Genomic DNA, 20431 nt, shown 5'->3' with positions numbered 1-20431 from the left:
AAGGATGCAGTGGCGTTAATGTTTCCTGGTGTCAAACTGTATTATTTCAGTAGACATTGAAATGAGGATGCATCTTGCTGCCTTTCCAATGAAGCAAGTTTAATTTAGTAATAGGTTAAAAACCATCCTTACAAAGGTGTTAATCAGAGACTTGGCTTTGTGGACACTTTTCAGAGAACAAATTTGTTAGCATAAAAATAAAGCCAGAAAATTAAGAACTGTTTAATCACTCAATTGGATTTTTTTTGCCAGCATATTTCTTTTTCTCTGCAACCCACTGCTAAATTGTGCTTCCTAGCTGTTTTTATAAAATCACTGAATCAAATCTAACTCTGATTACATCAGAGAAGGCCAGGTACCCTACACCAGAACAGGGGGATTTGAAATTTTGACTTGTCTACTTAAAGATCACCAAAATCTGATAACAAGGTCAATTACGTCCCTGGGTGGGATTGAACCACCAACCTTTTGGTTAATAGCCGTGCACACTAACTGATTGCGCCACAAAGACACTTTGCAAAAGTACATACTGACAAAGGCTAATAAGCATTCATCTAAAACGTTTCCTAGAAAAACTTTAAAAAGTCAATAATCTGGAGAGTTTTTGTAAAATGTTTCTTCCATCAACCAACGAAGAAACACATTGGTACTTTCCCATGATGAGTGAGTGCTTCAGGATCTCTTGCACTTACATGTGCAGCAGAGTACAGCAATGGAAACATGCTGGGCCCATAACCCAGCGGTAGGCAGATTGAAACTATCCTTTGCTATATGCATTTTTTTTTTGTTAATTTAAGTAATCAAACTGGGATTGATATTTTGGCTCTTTTATTTTTACTTGAAGTACAATAACTTTTACCATTTTAATTTGTTTGAATAGTATATTGACAGTATAGTTTTCTTTAAAAAATCCACTTAATTTTCTTTACCCTATTATTAAAAGGGTAATTGACAAAAACAAACTACATTGTCACCAGAAGAGCAATACAAAATGTACAAGTGATATATTAAAATCATCTTTCCAGCTTGAATTTCAATGATGCATTGGGGCAACGATTTTGTGAGAAACATTTTCACCCTTAAATAAAGATTTTCTTAATTCCTTACCTGTGTGCTAATTAGATATCACCTTGTTTTCACATTAAACAGACTTCCACATGAGAAAGCAGCAAGGATGCAGTGGCGTTAATGTTTCCTGGTGTCAACCTGTATTATTTCAGTAGACATTGAAATGAGGATGCATCTTGCTGCCTTTCCAATGAAGCAAGTTTAATTTAGTAATAGGTGAAAAACCATCCCTACAAAGGTGTTAATCAGAGACTTGGCTTTGTGGACACTTTTCAGAGAACAAATTTGTTAGCATAAAAATAAAGCCAGAAAATGAAGAGCTGTTTAATCACTCAATTGGATTTTTTTTTGCCAGCATATTTCTTTTTCTCTGCAACCCACTGCTAAATTGTGCTTCCTAGCTGTTTTTATAAAATCAATGAATCAAATCTAACTCTGATTACATCAGAGAAGGCCAGGTACCCTACACCAGAACAGGGGGATTTGAAATTTTGACTTGTCTACTTAAAGATCACCAAAATCTGATAACAAGGTCAATTACGTCCCTGGGTGGGATTGAACTACCAACCTTTTGGTTAATAGCCGTGCACACTAACTGATTGCGCCACAAAGACACTTTGCAAAAGTGCATACTGACAAAGGCTAATAAGCATACATCTAGAACGTTTCCTAGAAAAACTTTAAAAAGTCAATAATCTGGAGAGTTTTTGTAAGATGTTTCTTCCATCAACCAACGAAGAAACACATTGGTACTTTCCCATGATGACTGAGTGCTTCAGGATCTCTTGCACTTACATGTGCAGCAGAGTACTGCAATGGAAGCATGCTGGGCCCATAACCCAGAGGTAGGCAGATTGAAACTATCCTTTGCTATATGCATTTTTTTTTGTTCATTTAAGTAATCAAAACTGGGATTGATATTTTTGCTCTTTTATTTTTACTTAAAGTACAATAACTTTTACCATTTTAATTTGTTTTAATAGTATATTGACAGTATAGTTTTCTTTAAAAAATCCACTTAATTTTCTTTACCCTATTATTAAAAGGGTAATTTACAAAAACAAACTACATTGTCACCAGAAGAGCAATACAAAATGTACAAGTGATATATTAAAATCATCTTTCCAGCTTGAATTTCAATGATGCATTGGGGCAACGATTTTGTGAGAAACATCTTCACCCTTAAAAAAAAAGATTTTCTTAATTCCTTACCTGTGTGCTAATTAGATATCACCTTGTTTTCACATTAAACAGACTTCCACATGAGAAAGCAGCAAGGATGCAGTGGCGTTAATGTTTCCTGGTGTCAACCCGTATTATTTCAGTAGACATTGAAATGAGGATGCATCTTGCTGCCTTTCCAATGAAGCAAATTTAATTTAGTAATAGGTGAAAAACCATCCCTACAAATGTGTTAATCAGAGACTTGTCTTTGTGGACACTTTTCAGAGAACAAATTTGTTAGCATAAAAATAAAGCCAGAAAATGAAGAGCTGTTTAATCACTCAATTGGATTTTTTTGCCAGCATATTTCTTTTTCTCTGCAACCCACTGCTAAATTGTGCTTCCTAGCTGTTTTTATAAAATCACTGAATCAAATCTAACTCTGATTACATCAGAGAAGGCCAGGTACCCTACACCATAAGAGGGGGTTTGAAATTTTGACTTGTCTACTTAAAGATCACCAAAATCTGATAACAAGGTCAATTACGTGCCTGGGTGGGATTGAACCACCAACCTTTTGGTTTATAGCCGTACACAATAACTGATTGCGCCACAGAGACACTTTGCAAAAGTATTTACTGACATAGGCTAATAAGCATTCATCTAAAACGTTTCCTAGAAAAACTTTAAAAAGTCAATAATCTGGAGAGTTTTTGTAAGATGTTTCTTCCATCCACCAACAAAGAAACACATTGGTACTTTCCCATGATGAGTGAGTGCTTCAGGATCTCTTGCACTTACATGTGCAGCAGAGTACTGCAATGGAAGCATGCTGGGCCCATAACCCAGAGGTAGGCAGATTAAAACTATCCTCTGCTATATGCATTTTTTTTGTTAATTAAAGTAATCCAAAACTGGGATTGATATTTTTGCTCTTTTATTTTTCATTAAAGTACAATAACTTTTACCATTTTAATTTGTTTTAATAGTATATTGAAAGTATTGTTTTCTTTTAAAAATCCACTTAATTTTCTTTACCCTATTATTAAAATGGTAATTGACAAAAACAAACTACATTGTCACCAGAAGAGCAATACAAAATGTACAAGTGATATATTAAAATCATCTTTCCAGCTTGAATTTCAATGATGCATTGGGGCAACGATTTTGTGAGAAACATTTTCACCCTTAAATAAAGATTTTCTTAATTCCTTACCTGTGTGCTAATTAGATATCACCTTGTTTTCACATTAAACAGACTTCCACATGAGAAAGCAGCAAGGATGCAGTGGCGTTAATGTTTCCTGGTGTCAACCTGTATTATTTCAGTAGACATTGAAATGAGGATGCATCTTGCTGCCTTTCCAATGAAGCAAGTTTAATTTAGTAATAGGTGAAAAACCATCCCTACAAAGGTGTTAATCAGAGACTTGGCTTTGTGGACACTTTTCAGAGAACAAATTTGTTAGCATAAAAATAAAGCCAGAAAATTAAGAGCTGTTTAATCACTCAATTGGATTTTTTTGCCAGCATATTTCTTTTTCTCTGCAACCCACTGCTAAATTGTGCTTCCTAGCTGTTTTTATAAAATCACTGAATCAAATCTAACTCTGATTACATCAGAGAAGGCCAGGTACCCTACACCATAAGAGGGGGTTTGAAATTTTGTCTTGTCTACTTAAAGATCACCAAAATCTGATAACAAGGTCAATTACATCCCTGGGTGGGATTGAACCACCAACCTTTTGGTTAATAGCCATACACACTAACTGATTGCGCAACAGAGACACTTTGCAAAAGTCCATACTGACAAAGGCTAATAAGCATTCATCTAAAACGTTTCCTTGAAAAATTTTAAAAAAGTCAATAATCTGGAGAGTTTTTGTAAGATGTTTCTTCCATCAACCAACGAAGAAACACATTGGTACTTTCCCATGATGAGTGAGTGCTTCAGGATCTCTTGCACTTACATGTGCAGCAGAGTACAGCAATGGAAGCATGCTGGGCCCATAACCCAGCGGTAGGCAGATTGAAACTATCCTTTGCTATATGCATTTTTTTTGTTAATTTAAGTAATCAAAACTGGGATTGATATTTTTGCTCTTTTATTTTTACTTGAAGTACAATAACTTTTACCATTTTAATTTGTTTGAATAGTATATTGACAGTATAGTTTTCTTTAAAAAATCCACTTAATTTTCTTTACCCTATTATTAAAAGGGTAATTGACAAAAACAAACTACATTGTCACCAGAAGAGCAATACAAAATGTACAAGTGATATATTAAAATCATCTTTCCAGCTTGAATTTCAATGATGCATTGGGGCAACGATTTTGTGAGAAACATCTTCACCCTTAAATAAAGATTTTCTTAATTCCTTACCTGTGTGCTAATTAGATATCACCTTGTTTTCACATTAAACAGACTTCTACATGAGAAAGCAGCAAGGATGCAGTGGCGTTAATGTTTCCTGGTGTCAACCTGTATTATTTCAGTAGAAATTGAAATGAGGATGCATCTTGCTGCCTTTCCAATGAAGCAAGTTTAATTTAGTAATAGGTGAAAAACCATCCCTACAAAGGTGTTAATCAGAGACTTGGCTTTGTGGACACTTTTCAGAGAACAAATTTGTTAGCATAAAAATAAAGCCAGAAAATGAAGAGCTGTTTAATCACTCAATTGGATTTTTTTTGCCAGCATATTTCTTTTTCTCTGCAACCCACTGCTAAATTGTGCTTCCTATCTGTTTTTATAAAATCCTTGAATCAAATCTAACTCTGATTACATCAGAGAAGGCCAGGTACCCTACACCATAACAGGGGGTTTGAAATTTTGACTTGTCTACTTAAAGATCACCAAAATCTGATAACAAGGTCAATTACGTCCCTGGGTGGGATTGAATCATCAACCTTTTGGTTAGTAGCCAGACACACTAACCAATTGCGCCACAGAGACACTTTGTAAAAATTACATACTGACAAAGGCTAATAAGCATACATCTAGAACGTTTCCTAGAAAAACTTTAAAAAGTCAATAATCTGGAGAGTTTTTGTAAGATGTTTCTTCCATCAACCAACGAAGAAACACATTGGTACTTTCCCATGATGAGTGAGTGCTTCAGGATCTCTTGCACTTATATGTGCAGCAGAGTACTGCAATGGAAGCATGCTGGGCCCATAACCCAGAGGTAGGCAGATTGAAACTATCCTCTGCTATATGCATTTTTTTTTTGTTAATTAAAGTAATCCAAAACTGGGATTGATATTTTGGTTCTTTTATTTTTACTTAAAGTACAATAACTTTTACCATTTTAATTTGTGTTAATAGTATATTGACAGTATTGTTTTCTTTCAAAAATCCACTTAATTTTCTTTACCCTATTATTAAAATGGTAATTGACAAAAACAAACTACATTGTCACCAGAAGAGCAATACAAAATGTACAAGTGATATATTAAAATCATCTTTCCAGCTTGAATTTCAATGATGCATTGGGGCAACGATTTTGTGAGAAACATCTTCACCCTTAAATAAAGATTTTCTTAATTCCTTACCTGTGTGCTAATTAGATATCACCTTGTTTTCACATTAAACAGACTTCCACATGAGAAAGCAGCAAGGATGCAGTGGCGTTAATGTTTCCTGGTGTCAACCCGTATTATTTCAGTAGACATTGAAATGAGGATGCATCTTGCTGCCTTTCCAATGAAGCAAATTTAATTTAGTAATAGGTGAAAAACCATCCCTACAAATGTGTTAATCAGAGACTTGGCTTTGTGGACACTTTTCAGAGAACAAATTTGTTAGCATAAAAATAAAGCCAGAAAATTAAGAGCTGTTTAATCACTCAATTGGATTTTTTTGCCAGCATATTTCTTTTTCTCTGCAACCCACTGCTAAATTGTGCTTCCTAGCTGTTTTTATAAAATCACTGAATCAAATCTAACTCTGATTACATCAGAGAAGGCCAGGTACCCTACACCATAAGAGGGGGTTTGAAATTTTGACTTGTCTACTTAAAGATCACCAAAATCTGATAACAAGGTCAATTACGTGCCTGGGTGGGATTGAACCACCAACCTTTTGGTTTATAGCCGTACACACTAACTGATTGCGCCACAGAGACACTTTGCAAAAGTACTTACTGACATAGGCTAATAAGCATTCATTTAAAACGTTTCCTAGAAAAACTTTAAAAAGTCAATAATCTGGAGAGTTTTTGTAAGATGTTTCTTCCATCCACCAACAAAGAAACACATTGGTACTTTCCCATGATGAGTGAGTGCTTCAGGATCTCTTGCACTTACATGTGCAGCAGAGTACTGCAATGGAAGCATGCTGGGCCCATAACCCAGAGGTAGGCAGATTAAAACTATCCTCTGCTATATGCATTTTTTTTGTTAATTAAAGTAATCCAAAACTGGGATTGATATTTTTGCTCTTTTATTTTTCATTAAAGTACAATAACTTTTACCATTTTAATTTGTTTTAATAGTATATTGAAAGTCTTGTTTTCTTTTAAAAATCCACTTAATTTTCTTTACCCTATTATTAAAATGGTAATTGACAAAAACAAACTACATTGTCACCAGAAGAGCAATACAAAATGTACAAGTGATATATTAAAATCATCTTTCCAGCTTGAATTTCAATGATGCATTGGGGCAACGATTTTGTGAGAAACATTTTCACCCTTAAATAAAGATTTTCTTAATTCCTTACCTGTGTGCTAATTAGATATCACCTTGTTTTCACATTAAACAGACTTCCACATGAGAAAGCAGCAAGGATGCAGTGGCGTTAATGTTTCCTGGTGTCAACCTGTATTATTTCAGTAGACATTGAAATGAGGATGCATCTTGCTGCCTTTCCAATGAAGCAAGTTTAATTTAGTAATAGGTGAAAAACCATCCTTACAAAGGTGTTAATCAGAGACTTGGCTTTGTGGAAACTTTTCAGAGAACAAATTTGTTAGCATAAAAATAAAGCCAGAAAATGAAGAGCTGTTTAATCACTCAATTGGATTTTTTTGCCAGCATATTTCTTTTTCTCTGCAACCCACTGCTAAATTGTGCTTCCTAGCTGTTTTTATAAAATCAGTGAATCAAATCTAACTCTGATTACATCAGAGAAGGCCAGGTACCCTACACCATAAGAGGGGGTTTGAAATTTTGACTTGTCTACTTAAAGATCACCAAAATCTGATAACAAGGTCAATTACGTCCCTGGGTGGGATTGAACCACCAACCTTTTGGTTAATAGCCATACACACTAACTGATTGCGCCACAGAGACACTTTGCAAAAGTTCCTACTGACAAAGGCTAATAAGCATTCATCTAAAACGTTTCCTTGAAAAACTTTAAAAAGTCAATAATCTGGAGAGTTTTTGTAAGATGTTTCTTCCATCAACCAACGAAGAAACACATTGGTACTTTCCCATGATGAGTGAGTGCTTCAGGATCTCTTGCACTTACATGTGCAGCAGAGTACAGCAATGGAAGCATGCTGGGCCAATAACCCAGAGGTAGGCAGATTGAAACTATCCTTTGCTATATGCATTTTTTTTGTTAATTTAAGTAATCAAAACTGGGATTGATATTTTTGCTCTTTTATTTTTACTTGAAGTACAATAACTTTTACCATTTTAATTTGTTTGAATAGTATATTGACAGTATAGTTTTCTTTAAAAAATCCACTTAATTTTCTTTACCCTATTATTAAAAGGGTAATTGACAAAAACAAACTACATTGTCACCAGAAGAGCAATACAAAATGTACAAGTGATATATTAAAATCATCTTTCCAGCTTGAATTTCAATGATGCATTGGGGCAACGATTTTGTGAGAAACATCTTCACCCTTAAATAAAGATTTTCTTAATTCCTTACCTGTGTGCTAATTAGATATCACCTTGTTTTCACATTAAACAGACTTCCACATGAGAAAGCAGCAAGGATGCAGTGGCGTTAATGTTTCCTGGTGTCAACCTGTATTATTTCAGTAGAAATTGAAATGAGGATGCATCTTGCTGCCTTTCCAATGAAGCAAGTTTAATTTAGTAATAGGTGAAAAACCATCCCTACAAAGGTGTTAATCAGAGACTTGGCTTTGTGGACACTTTTCAGAGAACAAATTTGTTAGCATAAAAATAAAGCCAGAAAATGAAGAGCTGTTTAATCACTCAATTGGATTTTTTTTGCCAGCATATTTCTTTTTCTCTGCAACCCACTGCTAAATTGTGCTTCCTAGCTGTTTTTATAAAATCACTGAATCAAATCTAACTCTGATTACATCAGAGAAGGCCAGGTACCCTACACCATAAGAGGGGGTTTGAAATTTTGACTTGTCTACTTAAAGATCACCAAAATCTGATAACAAGGTCAATTACGTCCCTGGTTGGGATTGAACCACCAACCTTTTGGTTAATAGCCATACACACTAACTGATTGCGCAACAGAGACACTTTGCAAAAGTCCATACTGACAAAGGCTAATAAGCATTCATCTAAAACGTTTCCTTGAAAAATTTTAAAAAAGTCAATAATCTGGAGAGTTTTTGTAAGATGTTTCTTCCATCAACCAACGAAGAAACACATTGGTACTTTCCCATGATGAGTGAGTGCTTCAGGATCTCTTGCACTTACATGTGCAGCAGAGTACTGCAATGGAAGCATGCTGGGCCCATAACCCAGCGGTAGGCAGATTGAAACTATCCTTTGCTATATGCATTTTTTTTGTTAATTTAAGTAATCAAAACTGGGATTGATATTACTTGAAGTACAATAACTTTTACCATTTTAATTTGTTTGAATAGTATATTGACAGTATAGTTTTCTTTAAAAAATCCACTTAATTTTCTTTACCCTATTATTAAAAGGGTAATTGACAAAAACAAACTACATTGTCACCAGAAGAGCAATACAAAATGTACAAGTGATATATTAAAATCATCTTTCCAGCTTGAATTTCAATGATGCATTGGGGCAACGATTTTGTGAGAAACATCTTCACCCTTAAATAAAGATTTTCTTAATTCCTTACCTGTGTGCTAATTAGATATCACCTTGTTTTCACATTAAACAGACTTCTACATGAGAAAGCAGCAAGGATGCAGTGGCGTTAATGTTTCCTGGTGTCAACCTGTATTATTTCAGTAGAAATTGAAATGAGGATGCATCTTGCTGCCTTTCCAATGAAGCAAGTTTAATTTAGTAATAGGTGAAAAACCATCCCTACAAAGGTGTTAATCAGAGACTTGGCTTTGTGGACACTTTTCAGAGAACAAATTTGTTAGCATAAAAATAAAGCCAGAAAATGAAGAGCTGTTTAATCACTCAATTGGATTTTTTTTGCCAGCATATTTCTTTTTCTCTGCAACCCACTGCTAAATTGTGCTTCCTATCTGTTTTTATAAAATCCTTGAATCAAATCTAACTCTGATTACATCAGAGAAGGCCAGGTACCCTACACCATAACAGGGGGTTTGAAATTTTGACTTGTCTACTTAAAGATCACCAAAATCTGATAACAAGGTCAATTACGTCCCTGGGTGGGATTGAATCACCAACCTTTTGGTTAGTAGCCAGACACACTAACCAATTGCGCCACAGAGACACTTTGTAAAAATTACATACTGACAAAGGCTAATAAGCATACATCTAGAACGTTTCCTAGAAAAACTTTAAAAAGTCAATAATCTGGAGAGTTTTTGTAAGATGTTTCTTCCATCAACTAACGAAGAAACACATTGGTACTTTCGCATGATGAGTGAGTGCTTCAGGATCTCTTGCACTTATATGTGCAGCAGAGTACTGCAATGGAAGCATGCTGGGCCCATAACCCAGAGGTAGGCAGATTGAAACTATCCTCTGCTATATGCATTTTTTTTTGTTAATTAAAGTAATCCAAAACTGGGATTGATATTTTGGTTCTTTTATTTTTACTTAAAGTACAATAACTTTTACCATTTTAATTTGTTTTAATAGTATATTGACAGTATTGTTTTCTTTCAAAAATCCACTTAATTTTCTTTACCCTATTATTAAAATGGTAATTGACAAAAACAAACTACATTGTCACCAGAAGAGCAATACAAAATGTACAAGTGATATATTAAAATCATATTTCCAGCTTGAATTTCAATGATGCATTGGGGCAACGATTTTGTGAGAAACATCTTCACCCTTAAATAAAGATTTTCTTAATTCCTTACCTGTGTGCTAATTAGATATCACCTTGTTTTCACATTAAACAGACTTCCACATGAGAAAGCAGCAAGGATGCAGTGCCGTTAATGTTTCCTGGTGTCAACCCGTATTATTTCAGTAGACATTGAAATGAGGATGCATCTTGCTGCCTTTCCAATGAAGCAAATTTAATTTAGTAATAGGTGAAAAACCATCCCTACAAATGTGTTAATCAGAGACTTGGCTTTGTGGACACTTTCAGAGAACAAATTTGTTAGCATAAAAATAAAGCCAGAAAATTAAGAGCTGTTTAATCACTCAATTGGATTTTTTTGCCAGCATATTTCTTTTTCTCTGCAACCCACTGCTAAATTGTGCTTCCTAGCTGTTTTTATAAAATCACTGAATCAAATCTAACTCTGATTACATCAGAGAAGGCCAGGTACCCTACACCATAAGAGGGGGTTTGAAATTTTGACTTGTCTACTTAAAGATCACCAAAATCTGATAACAAGGTCAATTACGTGCCTGGGTGGGATTGAACCACTAACCTTTTGGTTTATAGCCGTACACACTAACTGATTGCGCCACAGAGACACTTTGCAAAAGTACTTACTGACATAGGCTAATAAGCATTCATTTAAAACGTTTCCTAGAAAAACTTTAAAAAGTCAATAATCTGGAGAGTTTTTGTAAGATGTTTCTTCCATCCACCAACAAAGAAACACATTGGTACTTTCCCATGATGAGTGAGTGCTTCAGGATCTCTTGCACTTACATGTGCAGCAGAGTACAGCAATGGAAGCATGCTGGGCCCATAACCCAGCGGTAGGCAGATTGAAACTATCCTTTGCTATATGCATTTTTTTTGTTAATTTAAGTAATCAAAACTGGGATTGATATTTTTGCTCTTTTATTTTTACTTGAAGTACAATAACTTTTACCATTTTAATTTGTTTGAATAGTATATTGACAGTATAGTTTTCTTTAAAAAATCCACTTAATTTTCTTTACCCTATTATTAAAAGGGTAATTGACAAAAACAAACTACATTGTCACCAGAAGAGCAATACAAAATGTACAAGTGATATATTAAAATCATCTTTCCAGCTTGAATTTCAATGATGCATTGGGGCAACGATTTTGTGAGAAACATCTTCACCCTTAAATAAAGATTTTCTTAATTCCTTACCTGTGTGCTAATTAGATATCACCTTGTTTTCACATTAAACAGACTTCCACATGAGAAAGCAGCAAGGATGCAGTGGCGTTAATGTTTCCTGGTGTCAACCTGTATTATTTCAGTAGAAATTGAAATGAGGATGCATCTTGCTGCCTTTCCAATGAAGCAAGTTTAATTTAGTAATAGGTGAAAAACCATCCCTACAAAGGTGTTAATCAGAGACTTGGCTTTGTGGACACTTTTCAGAGAACAAATTTGTTAGCATAAAAATAAAGCCAGAAAATGAAGAGCTGTTTAATCACTCAATTGGATTTTTTTTGCCAGCATATTTCTTTTTCTCTGCAACCCACTGCTAAATTGTGCTTCCTAGCTGTTTTTATAAAATCACTGAATCAAATCTAACTCTGATTACATCAGAGAAGGCCAGGTACCCTACACCATAAGAGGGGGTTTGAAATTTTGACTTGTCTACTTAAAGATCACCAAAATCTGATAACAAGGTCAATTACGTCCCTGGGTGGGATTGAACCACCAACCTTTTGGTTAATAGCCATACACACTAACTGATTGCGCAACAGAGACACTTTGCAAAAGTCCATACTGACAAAGGCTAATAAGCATTCATCTAAAACGTTTCCTTGAAAAATTTTAAAAAAGTCAATAATCTGGAGAGTTTTTGTAAGATGTTTCTTCCATCAACCAACGAAGAAACACATTGGTACTTTCCCATGATGAGTGAGTGCTTCAGGATCTCTTGCACTTACATGTGCAGCAGAGTACAGCAATGGAAGCATGCTGGGCCCATAACCCAGCGGTAGGCAGATTGAAACTATCCTTTGCTATATGCATTTTTTTTGTTAATTTAAGTAATCAAAACTGGGATTGATATTTTTGCTCTTTTATTTTTACTTGAAGTACAATAACTTTTACCATTTTAATTTGTTTGAATAGTATATTGACAGTATAGTTTTCTTTAAAAAATCCACTTAATTTTCTTTACCCTATTATTAAAAGGGTAATTGACAAAAACAAACTACATTGTCACCAGAAGAGCAATACAAAATGTACAAGTGATATATTAAAATCATCTTTCCAGCTTGAATTTCAATGATGCATTGGGGCAACGATTTTGTGAGAAACATCTTCACCCTTAAATAAAGATTTTCTTAATTCCTTACCTGTGTGCTAATTAGATATCACCTTGTTTTCACATTAAACAGACTTCTACATGAGAAAGCAGCAAGGATGCAGTGGCGTTAATGTTTCCTGGTGTCAACCTGTATTATTTCAGTAGAAATTGAAATGAGGATGCATCTTGCTGCCTTTCCAATGAAGCAAGTTTAATTTAGTAATAGGTGAAAAACCATCCCTACAAAGGTGTTAATCAGAGACTTGGCTTTGTGGACACTTTTCAGAGAACAAATTTGTTAGCATAAAAATAAAGCCAGAAAATGAAGAGCTGTTTAATCACTCAATTGGATTTTTTTTGCCAGCATATTTCTTTTTCTCTGCAACCCACTGCTAAATTGTGCTTCCTATCTGTTTTTATAAAATCACTGAATCAAATCTAACTCTGATTACATCAGAGAAGGCCAGGTACCCTACACCATAACAGGGGGTTTGAAATTTTGACTTGTCTACTTAAAGATCACCAAAATCTGATAACAAAGTCAATTACGTCCCTGGGTGGGATTGAACCACCAACTTTTTGGTTAGTAGCCAGACACACTAACCAATTGCGCCACAGAGACACTTAGTAAAAATTATATACTGACAAAGGCTAATAAGCATACATCTAGAACGTTTCCTAGAAAAACTTTAAAAAGTCAATAATCTGGAGAGTTTTTGTAAGATGTTTCTTCCATCAACCAACGAAGAAACACATTGGTACTTTCCCATGATGAGTGAGTGCTTCAGGATCTCTTGCACTTATATGTGCAGCAGAGTACTGCAATGGAAGCATGCTGGGCCCATAACCCAGAGGTAGGCAGATTGAAACTATCCTTTGCTATATGCATTTTTTTTTGTTAATTTAAGTAATCAAAACTGGGATTGATATTTTTGCTCTTTTATTTTTACTTAAAGTACAATAACTTTTACCATTTTAATTTGTTTTAATAGTATATTGACAGTATAGTTTTCTTTAAAAAATCCACTTAATTTTCTTTACCCTATTATTAAAAGGGTAATTGACAAAAACAAACTACATTGTCACCAGAAGAGCAATACAAAATGTACAAGTGATATATTAAAATCATCTTTCCAGCTTGAATTTCAATGATGCATTGGGGCAACGATTTTGTGAGAAACATCTTCACCCTTAAATAAAGATTTTCTTAATTCCTTACCTGTGTGCTAATTAGATATCACCTTGTTTTCACATTAAACAGACTTCCACATGAGAAAGCAGCAAGGATGCTGTGGCGTTAATGTTTCCTGGTGTCAACCCGTATTATTTCAGTAGACATTGAAATGAGGATGCATCTTGCTGCCTTTCCAATGAAGCAAATTAAATTTAGTAATAGGTGAAAAACCATCCCTACAAAGGTGTTAATCAGAGACTTGGCTTTGTGGACACTTTTCAGAGAACAAATTTGTTAGCATAAAAATAAAGCCAGAAAATGAAGAGCTGTTTAATCACTCAATTGGATTTTTTTGCCAGCATATTTCTTTTTCTCTGCAACCCACTGCTAAATTGTGCTTCCTAGCTGTTTTTATAAAATCACTGAATCAAATCTAACTCTGATTACATCAGAGAAGGCCAGGTACCCTACACCATAAGAGGGGGTTTGAAATTTTTACTTGTCTACTTAAAGATCACCAAAATCTGATAACAAGGTCAATTACGTCCCTGGGTGGGATTGAACCACCAACCTTTTTGTTTTTAGCCGTACACACTAACTGATTGCGCCACAGAGAGACTTTGCAAAAGTACATACTGACAAAGGCTAATAAGCATTCATCTAAAACGTTTCCTAGAAAAACTTTAAAAAGTCAATAATCTGGAGAGTTTTTGTAAGATGTTTCTTCCATCCACCAACGAAGAAACACATTGGTACTTTCCCATGATGAGTGAGTGCTTCAGGATCTCTTGTACTTACATGTGCAGCAGAGTACTGCAATGGAAGCATGCTGGGCCCATAACCCAGAGGTAGGCAGATTAAAACTATCCTCTGCTATATGCATTTTTTTTGTTAATTAAAGTAATCCAAAACTGGGATTGATATTTTTGCTCTTTTATTTTTCATTAAAGTACAATAACTTTTACCATTTTAATTTGTTTTAGTAGTATATTGAAAGTATTTTCTTTTAAAAATCCACTTAATTTTCTTTACCCTATTATTAAAATGGTAATTGACAAAAACAAACTACATTGTCACCAGAAGAGCAATACAAAATGTACAAGTGATATATTAAAATCATCTTTCCAGCTTGAATTTCAATGATGCATTGGGGCAACGATTTTGTGAGAAACATTTTCACCCTTAAATAAAGATTTTCTTAATTCCTTACCTGTGTGCTAATTAGATATCACCTTGTTTTCACATTAAACAGACTTCCACATGAGAAAGCAGCAAGGATGCAGTGGCGTTAATGTTTCCTGGTGTCAACCTGTATTATTTCAGTAGACATTGAAATGAGGATGCATCTTGCTGCCTTTCCAATGAAGCAAGTTTAATTTAGTAATAGGTGAAAAACCATCCTTACAAAGGTGTTAATCAGAGACTTGGCTTTGTGGACACTTTTCAGAGAACAAATTTGTTAGCATAAAAATAAAGCCAGAAAATGAAGAGCTGTTTAATCACTCAATTGGATTTTTTTGCCAGCATATTTCTTTTTCTCTGCAACCCACTGCTAAATTGTGCTTCCTAGCTGTTTTTATAAAATCACTGAATCAAATCTAACTCTGATTACATCAGAGAAGGCCAGGTACCCTACACCATAAGAGGGGGTTTGAAATTTTGACTTGTCTACTTAAAGATCACCAAAATCTGATAACAAGGTCAATTACGTCACTGGGTGGGATTGAACCACCAACCTTTTAATTAATAGCCATACACACTAACTGATTGCGCCACAGAGACACTTTGCAAAAGAACATACTGACAAAGGCTAATAAGCATTCATCTAAAACGTTTCCTAGAAAAACTTTAAAAAGTCAATAATCTGGAGAGTTTTTGTAAGATGTTTCTTCCATCAACCAACGAAGAAACACATTGGTACTTTCCCATGATGAGTGAGTGCTTCAGGATCTATTGCACTTACATGTGCAGCAGAGTACAGCAATGGAAGCATGCTGGGCACATAACCCAGAGGTAGGCAGATTGAAACTATCCTCTGCTATATGCATTTTTTTTTGTTAATTAAAGTAATCCAAAACTGGGATTGATATGTTGGCTCTTTTATTTTTACTTACAGTACAATAACTTTTACCATTTTAATTTGTTTTAATAGTATATTGACAGTATTGTTTTCTTTCAAAAATCCACTTAATTTTCTTTACCCTATTATTAAAATGGTAATTGACAAAAACAAACTACATTGTCACCAGAAGAGCAATACAAAATGTACAAGTGATATATTAAAATCATCTTTCCAGCTTGAATTTCAATGATGCATTGGGGCAACGATTTTGTGAGAAACATTTTCACCCTTAAATAAAGATTTTCTTAATTCCTTACCTGTGTGCTAATTAGATATCACCTTGTTTTCACATTAAACAGACTTCCACATGAGAAAGCAGCAAGGATGCAGTGGCGTTAATGTTTCCTGGTGTCAACCCGTATTATTTCAGTAGACATTGAAATGAGGATGCATCTTGCTGCCTTTCCAATGAAGCAAGTTTAATTTAGTAATAGGTTAAAAACCATCCCTACAAAGGTGTTAATCAGAGACTTGGCTTTGTGGACACTTTTCAGAGAACAAATTTGTTAGCATAAAAATAAAGCCAGAAAATGAAGAGCTGTTTAATCACTCAATTGGATTTTTTTGCCAGCATATTTCTTTTTCTCTGCAACCCACTGCTAAATTGTGCTTCCTAGCTGTTTTTATAAAATCAGTGAATCAAATCTAACTCTGATTACATCAGAGAAGGCCAGGTACCCTACACCATAAGAGGGGGTTTGAAATTTTGACTTGTCTACTTAAAGATCACCAAAATCTGATAACAAGGTCAATTACGTCCCTGGGTGGGATTGAACCACCAACTTTTTGGTTAGTAGCCAAACACACTAACCGATTGCGCCACAGAGACACTTTGTAAAAAGTACATACTGACAAAGGCTAATAAGCATACATCTAGAACGTTTCCTAGAAAAACTTTAAAAAGTCAATAATCTGGAGAGTTTTTGTAAGATGTTTCTTCCATCAACCAACGAAGAAACACATTGGTACTTTCCCATGATGACTGAGTGCTTCAGGATCTCTTGCACTTACATGTGCAGCAGAGTACTGCAATGGAAGCATGCTGGGCCCATAACCCAGAGGTAGGCAGATTGAAACTATCCTTTGCTATATGCATTTTTTTTGTTAATTTAAGTAATCAAAACTGGGATTGATATTTTTGCTCTTTTATTTTTACTTAAAGTACAATAACTTTTACCATTTTAATTTGTTTTAATAGTATATTGACAGTATAGTTTTCTTTAAAAAATCCACTTAATTTTCTTTACCCTATTATTAAAAGGGTAATTGACAAAAACAAACTACATTGTCACCAGAAGAGCAATACAAAATGTTCAAGTGATATATTAAAATCATCTTTCCAGCTTGAATTTCAATGATGCATTGGGGCAACGATTTTGTGAGAAACATCTTCACCCTTAAATAAAGATTTTCTTAATTCCTTACCTGTGTGCTAATTAGATATCACCTTGTTTTCACATTAAACAGACTTCTACATGAGAAAGCAGCAAGGATGCAGTGGCGTTAATGTTTCCTGGTGTCAACCTGTATTATTTCAGTAGACATTGAAATGAGGATGCATCTTGCTGCCTTTCCAATGAAGCAAGTTTAATTTAGTAATAGGTGAAAAACCATCCCTACAAAGGTGTTAATCAGAGACTTGGCTTTGTGGACACTTTTCAAAGAACAAATTTGTTAGCATAAAAATAAAGCCAGAAAATGAAGAGCTGTTTAATCACTCAAATGGATTTTTTTTGCCAGCATATTTCTTTTTCTCTGCAACCCACTGCTAAATTGTGCTTCCTAGCTGTTTTTATTAAATCACTGAATCAAATCTAACTCTGATTACATCAGAAAAGGCCAGGTACCCTACACCATAACAGGGGGTTTGAAATTTTGACTTGTCTACTTAAAGATCACCAAAATCTGATAACAAGGTCAATTACGTCCCTGGGTGGGATTGAACCACCAACCTTTTGGTTTATAGCCGTACACACTAACTGATTGCGCCACAGAGACACTTTGCAAAAGTACATACTGACAAAGGCTAATAAGCATTCATCTAAAACGTTTCCTAGAAAAACTTTAAAAAGTCAATAATCTGGAGAGTTTTTGTAAGATGTTTCTTCCATCCACCAACGAAGAAACACATTGGTACTTTCCCATGATGAGTGAGTGCTTCAGGATCTCTTGCACTTACATGTGCAGCAGAGTACTGCAATGGAAGCATGCTGGGCCCATAACCCAGAGGTAGGCAGATTAAAACTATCCTCTGCTATATGCATTTTTTTTGTTAATTAAAGTAATCCAAAACTGGGATTGATATTTTTGCTCTTTTATTTTTCATTAAAGTACAATAACTTTTACCATTTTAATTTGTTTTAATAGTATATTGAAAGTATTGTTTTCTTTTAAAAATCCACTTAATTTTCTTTACCCTATTATTAAAATGGTAATTGACAAAAACAAACTACATTGTCACCAGAAGAGCAATACAAAATGTACAAGTGATATATTAAAATCATCTTTCCAGCTTGAATTTCAATGATGCATTGGGGCAACGATTTTGTGAGAAACATTTTCACCCTTAAATAAAGATTTTCTTAATTCCTTACCTGTGTGCTAATTAGATATCACCTTGTTTTCACATTAAACAGACTTCCACGTGGCGTTAATGTTTCCTGGTGTCAACCTGTATTATTTCAGTAGACATTGAAATGAGGATGCATCTTGCTGCCTTTCCAATGAAGCAAGTTTAATTTAGTAATAGGTGAAAAACCATCCTTACAAAGGTGTTAATCAGAGACTTGGCTTTGTGGACACTTTTCAGAGAACAAATTTGTTAGCATAAAAATAAAGCCAGAAAATGAAGAGCTGTTTAATCACTCAATTGGATTTTTTTGCCAGCATATTTCTTTTTCTCTGTAACCCACTGCTAAATTGTGCTTCCTAGCTGTTTTTATAAAATCACTGAATCAAATCTAACTCTGATTACATCAGAGAAGGCCAGGTACCCTACACCATAAGAGGGGGGTTGAAATTTTGACTTGTCTACTTAAAGATCACCAAAATCTGATAACAAGGTCAATTACGTCCCTGGGTGGGATTGAACCACCAACCTTTTGGTTTATAGCCATACACACTAACTGATTGCGCCACAGAGACACTTTGCAAAAGTATTTACTGACAAAGGCTAATAAGCATTCATCTAAAACGTTTCCTAGAAAAACTTTAAAAAGTCAATAATCTGGAGAGTTTTTGTAAAATGTTTCTTCCATCAACCAACGAAGAAACACATTGGTACTTACCCATGATGAGTGAGTGCTTCAGGATCTATTGCACTTACATGTGCAGCAGAGTACAGCAATGGAAGCATGCTGGGCACATAACCCAGAGGTAGGCAGATTGAAACTATCCTCTGCTATATGCATTTTTTTTGTTAATTAAAGTAATCCAAAACTGGGATTGATATGTTGGCTCTTTTATTTTTACTTACAGTACAATAACTTTTACCATTTTAATTTGTTTTAATAGTATATTGACAGTATTGTTTTCTTTCAAAAATCCACTTAATTTTCTTTACCCTATTATTAAAATGGTAATTGACAAAAACAAACTACATTGTCACCAGAAGAGCAATACAAAATGTACAAGTGATATATTAAAATCATCTTTCCAGCTTGAATTTCAATGATGCATTGGGGCAACGATTTTGTGAGAAACATTTTCACCCTTAAATAAAGATTTTCTTAATTCCTTACCTGTGTGCTAATTAGATATCACCTTGTTTTCACATTAAACAGACTTCCACATGAGAAAGCAGCAAGGATGCAGTGGCGTTAATGTTTCCTGGTGTCAACCTGTATTATTTCAGTAGACATTGAAATGAGGATGCATCTTGCTGCCTTTCCAATGAAGCAAGTTTAATTTAGTAATAGGTTAAAAACCATCCTTACAAAGGTGTTAATCAGAGACTTGGCTTTGTGGACACTTTTCAGAGAACAAATTTGTTAGCATAAAAATAAAGCCAGAAAATGAAGAGCTGTTTAATCACTCAATTGGATTTTTTTTGCCAGCATATTTCTTTTTCTCTGCAACCCACTGCTAAATTGTGCTTCCTAGCTGTTTTTATAAAATCACTGAATCAAATCTAACTCTGATTACATCAGAGAAGGACAGGTACCCTACACCAGAAAAGGGGGATTTGAAATTTTGACTTGTCTTCTTAAAGATCACCAAAATCTGATAACAAGGTCAATTACGTCCCTGGGTGGGATTGAACCACCAACCTTTTGGTTAATAGCCGTGCACACTAACTGATTGCGCCACAAAGACACTTTGCAAAAGTTCTTACTGACAAAGGCTAATAAGCATTCATCTAAAACGTTTCCTAGAAAAACTTTAAAAAGTCAATAATCTGGAGA

General features: G+C 34.7%; 3 non-coding genes across 3 annotated transcripts; all 3 read right to left on the bottom strand.

Annotated features, from left to right (window-relative positions):
* Window positions 1-13280: 13280 nt before the first annotated feature.
* TRNAS-ACU (transfer RNA serine (anticodon ACU)) lies at window positions 13281-13354 on the bottom strand. Its single transcript has one exon. It is a non-coding gene; the product is annotated as a tRNA-Ser (tRNA).
* Window positions 13355-16783: 3429 nt separating this feature from the next.
* On the bottom strand, window positions 16784-16857 carry TRNAS-ACU (transfer RNA serine (anticodon ACU)). Its single transcript has one exon. It is a non-coding gene; the product is annotated as a tRNA-Ser (tRNA).
* A 2241-nt stretch (window positions 16858-19098) lies between these two features.
* TRNAY-AUA (transfer RNA tyrosine (anticodon AUA)) lies at window positions 19099-19172 on the bottom strand. Its single transcript has one exon. It is a non-coding gene; the product is annotated as a tRNA-Tyr (tRNA).
* Window positions 19173-20431: the final 1259 nt, after the last annotated feature.

This window comes from Pseudophryne corroboree, chromosome 8 (genome assembly GCF_028390025.1).
Source record: "Pseudophryne corroboree isolate aPseCor3 chromosome 8, aPseCor3.hap2, whole genome shotgun sequence".
NCBI classification, from domain to species: domain Eukaryota; kingdom Metazoa; phylum Chordata; class Amphibia; order Anura; family Myobatrachidae; genus Pseudophryne; species Pseudophryne corroboree.
Note: the sequence above shows the minus strand (reverse complement) of the source record. Positions and strands in the feature narration are given on the sequence as shown.